The sequence below is a fragment of the Geospiza fortis genome, unplaced genomic scaffold, assembly GCF_000277835.1.
Source record: "Geospiza fortis unplaced genomic scaffold, GeoFor_1.0 scaffold657, whole genome shotgun sequence".
NCBI lineage: Eukaryota > Metazoa > Chordata > Aves > Passeriformes > Thraupidae > Geospiza > Geospiza fortis.
The window spans coordinates 1,106,527-1,111,408 of NW_005054481.1; the positions used below are offsets into that span (position 1 = coordinate 1,106,527).

General features: G+C 47.0%; 1 non-coding gene across 1 annotated transcript; it reads left to right on the plus strand.

Moving 5' to 3' along the window:
- The first annotated feature begins 2,951 nt into the window (after positions 1–2,951).
- Positions 2,952–3,023, plus strand: TRNAE-UUC. Its single transcript has one exon. It is a non-coding gene; the product is annotated as a tRNA-Glu (tRNA).
- Positions 3,024–4,882: the final 1,859 nt, after the last annotated feature.

The following is a 4,882-nucleotide window of genomic DNA, read 5'->3' on the forward strand; positions in this document are numbered from 1 at the left end:
TGCTGAACTCAGTGGGAACAGCAGCAAATTCTTTGCTTTACCACATAACTGAAGGGGAAAATGAAGTTTCCAAACCTGTTATTGTCAGCATTGCAATGCTCAATGTCCCCCTGTGCTGCGCTCACTGTGACAGGCAAGCTGGGTTCCTCTCAGCAAATAGGTATTCAGCTTTAGGCAAACCCCTTTGAAGGCTGTTCTTTGTTAGTTTTTTAAACATCTTGGAGATCTACTAAGCAGATCAACTCAACCAAGAGGTTCTTATATTTTAATTTGAGTGCTGTGCGCTCGGGCTGGCTGCTGGCAGTTTGAACTTCTGCGTCTCTGTCCATCTCTGTACCTCTGAGGCTGCTCATTGTGAACAGCTGCTGTTAGAGGAGAGAGAAAACACTTGGGATTGCACCAGAGCAGTGTCTCAGGGGACCACCCCATGCAACCTGCAGGTAGTCCCCAGAATAGCACGTCTGCAGGAAGTCATGGTCAGCCCCACCATGGTGGGGCTGTCTCATGGGTAGCCCAGACTATTGAGCAGCTCATAGGGATGAGGCAAGTCTGAGGTCAACTTGGAAAGTCAGTCTGCAGGCTGAGATCAGCATGAGGCCAGTGATGGTGACCAGGAACAGACCGAGCCAATGACAGGTCTCTAGTAACAAGGCAGAGCTGAGGTTAGGTCAGGCAGGCAGGCTCCAGGTCAGGGTCAGATGCTCAGGGCTGGGCATGGCCGTGGGCATGGGCACATTGATGAGTAGCACTGGAGACAAGCACACCTCAACACAGCTCAGAGAGGGCCTGAGGGTCCAGGGCTGTTGCTGCAGGCCTCCAGCTGGTAATAATTGGCATTGACTCCATGATTGCAGAAGGCTGATCAATCGCTTTATTACACTATATTATCCTGTACTATACTCGTTAAGAAGCTCATCCGCTTCCAGATAGTCCAATACAGCTTTGACCTAATTGGTCATTACCAGTGTCCAATTAAGAAATCACCCTTTGGTAAACAAATCTCCATAATGCATTCCACATGTGCACAACAATAGGTGCAGCAAGTGGAGATAAGAATTGTTTCTCATTTTTTTCTCTGATCTTCTCACAGCCTTCCCCAGGAAAATGCCTGGGAAAGTTCTGCCTGCTGCTCTCTGTGGAGACGGCTGCTGCCACACAGGGCTGATGTGAACTGGGGCTCCTGGGCTGGGCTGGGGCACAAGCCCTAAGTGAGGCTGGCCTAAGGGCTTGTTAGTGCTCTTGGGGCCCTGAGAACAGCTTCACAGACCAGTGAGATTAACAGCATGAGCATGGCCAGTTGAAATTAAGCCAAAGTTCTGCCTCCCCCAGGTCCCGATCTTCAGGGATGGTTGACAAAGTCAAATGCCCTTCCTTCACATGCAATTCCTAAGCAAGCAAAACTGGAGGGGCACTGCTGCTCATATTGACATCTCACTAGGCCTTCTGGAAGGAGAAAGAGATTAATCTAGTTCTAGAAGTAGAAGAGAAGCTGAGGACAGGAAGGTTGATACATAGAAGAAGCTCAAATCTCTCCACCACTGCTGTCAAGTTCTTGGGGAGCAAATTTCCCCCTCATGTCAAGACAGACTAAGATCATTGTGTGCCAAAAAAGCTGGGCTGTCTGGCTGTCACCCAGACCTTGTCCATGTCTTTAGCAACGTCATGGAGGTCAGTGGGCTGCATTTGGGATCCATGCAAGGAAAGAGAATCTGTTCAAATCTACCTTCTGTAGTTACTGTCAGATTAATTTGATAGTTTATAACCTATTCAGGATTTTCTCTGCTGGCATATGGACACGGTCTACGCCACCTTCACATTTTGAAGGGTATTTTATCTTTAATTTAATATTTCCATAACCTTTTTTTTTGGTGCTTTGTAGCCATAGCTTTTTCTTTGTGGTAATACAAGTGTTCTGAGTAATTTTAGAATCTCCATGCTTCTTACAACCATGTTATCCTTTCCATTTATTAATTTTTTAATAAGCTCTTGAGGTAGGAATTTCTTTGTTGATGTTGTTCTTTCAATGTCACCAGATAGAGTACATTATACTCATTGCTATGCATGACTGTTCTCACAGCCCCTCACAAAACTCAGCATTAAACCCAATCACTTCTTTTATGTTCTCCAACCAGCTGTTCCAAAAATCAAACCTTTGTGATATCTAAATGTAGCAAGCACATGATATGCTGATGTAACATTTACTCACTCAGTGTGGGGGTAACTGGAGACTTTTCATAATGATGTTTTCTGCCTTGGTAGCAACTCTGACCTCCTAAATACATTAATGTCACTGCTGCTGGTTTTACACTCTGTTCACTACAATAGTCCTAATTCTCTCCTTTGCCTATTTAGGTCTGAATTTTCCACATATAGGGGTTCAGTTACATCTTGGAAGATTAAAATGGTTTAGGTACATTGATTCTGAAGTTTCTTCAATATCCAGCATTACTCCTCCACATGCTCAATAGTTAGTTCTTCCGGCACATCCGCAGCCAGCCACTTCAGTGTCCACCTGTTGCCTGCCGTGTACCAGTGTCTGATAACGTTGTCCTCGGTCAAAACTGGGTAATGCAGTTGTTCTGCCTGCTTTTGGGGTTGCTCAGATTTGTTTCAGAGCACATCGGTGGCTGTTGCAAAGTTTCTGTGCCTTTTTAGGTCGTACTTCATTTCTTCATCTTCCCATTAGTAACTTCCTACTTCAGTTTTGTCAACTTCCAGCCTCATCTTTTAAGTAAGCGAGGGAGTGGCCGTGCACCCCTCACCCCACTCCCTGATCCTGACCAACGGTGCGAGCAGTGAACAGCGGTCAGCCGGGGGCAGGGGGAAACGAGCGGTGGGCAGCGCGTCGTGCGGACGGGCGGCGCAGACAGGAAGCAGAGCAGACAGAAGACAGTACAAGAACGAAACCATGCAGGAATTGGCTGGCGCAGGAAGCAAAAACCACCATGCAGTCCCACATGGTCTAGCGGTTAGGATTCCTGGTTTTCACCCAGGCGGCCCGGGTTCGACTCCCGGTGTGGGAAAAACAAGTGCTTTTATTTCCTTCGCCTGCTTGCTTTTTGGTTGTTCTGCGCGATCCCTCCTACCCCTCGCAGCGCAGCTAACACAAACTCCCGACCGCAACCCTGGACCCTGAGGCGAACGAACTTCCTGGCGCGAGTACGGAGCCAGGTTTAGAGTAAGGAACCCCGGCGATAGGTCGGCATTATGTCTCAGCACTGCAGAGCCAGTCTCTCTGAATCAAGCCATTCCACAAACAAGAAAACCTTTTTTAGGAAGTGTGTTGCTGAGAGCTTCCCCTCAGCTCCAGAGGTGAATCCAGCCAAGTGCGTACTGACCACACCAACTGCCCTGCGGAGCTGAGCGTCGACAGCTGATGGGTCAGGGCATTGCTGTGATACGCCGGGTCTGGCAACAGGGCTGGCTTGTGCAGCTATTTGCTACTCCGGATCCCTCATTAGTCATCTTCACCCTCTCCGTGAGTACTGTTAGCGTGGGGCTGCATCCTTTCTCCCACAATGCCTGGGCACCAGCCACGGCCAAGGGGTGTTAGTGGAGTAGATAAAAAACCCCGTATCTGTGTACCCCCTTCCAGAGCCTGGCTCCACAGGCAAATGGTGATAGAGAAAAGCCGGAGGTAAATCCACCAACGTGAGCCTCTGTGCATACTTTAGTCACATTCACAGCAAGGTGAGGGAACAAGGAACATGGAGATGGTTATACCAGACCTGGTGGTTGACTGGAAGCCAAGGAGTAAGAGACAAGCAACCTTAGCAGTGCATGGGAACAAATACAACAAACCTCATTTTGTCTGTAAGAACACTAGTAATTTTGTTGACAACCAAACGGTACAGAAATTATTAGGTTGGAAAAAACCCTATTATAATCATGCTTTGTTTTTAATTTTAAACAGATAATTTTTCCTATATGTTCCAAACTCTACTAGTTGACTACTTCATCTTAGAAAGACTTGGACACTCCGGGCAAGAGCCGCAGGATCATTTTCTGCTATTAACATTTCAGAAACTTAGTTAGAAATGAAATTAAATGAGACAGTAGCCTGGGATTTTCAGAAAAATTATAACTTCAGGAGGCAAAGTTTGTTTAGAATTTCTCTTTCTGCTGTTTCATATTTCTAAAACAACAACAACAACAAAACAACCTAAAATTCCCCAGCAACAATTTATTTCATGCTGATTGCAGCAGGAAACTTACTTAATGCTATCTGTCCTACCTTGAACAATTGCCCCAAACTGTATTATTAAGTTTAAATACAAATGAACCATTCTGTGAGCTCTCAGGGAAACAAAGCATTGTTAATGAGACAGCGTGTCGAGCACTGTTAAAGAGGGGCTTTTTTCACAAAACACTACTTCCCTTCTGAGCTAAGCTTCAAGGCTCCAGCAATCTGGCTTGGGCCAAAAGCTGCACCTGAAAAGCAGGTCATTGACAGATTGTTTTACTTGTAATTGAAGCGGCTAAAAAATCTGCAAGACACTGCCAGCCCATGAAGGGAGGTGTAGTTTCTGGCGGAAGAGTACGGCCGAAGGCGGGCACTGTTAATCTGATCGAACCACATCAAGCCCTCAGCCAAATGGACGAAGATCAGACCACAGACGCTATTTAATCATCACGTCAGAACAATTTCTGGTGAAGGAACACAGTAACTTCATCCTCCTGTCCACTCCATAACCTAATCCACTTTAGATTGCTGGAAACCAAGAGTCTGTGAAAGGCCTCGGCATGGGGCTCAAGAATGTCTTTGAAGGATCTGGACACGACTCTTCCACAGCCAGGGAAGGAACGGGTGCTCCGAACGCACCGGAATCCCACAAGCCCGCAGGCACCCGCCCCGCGAGACCACTGCGGCGGCCGCGCCACG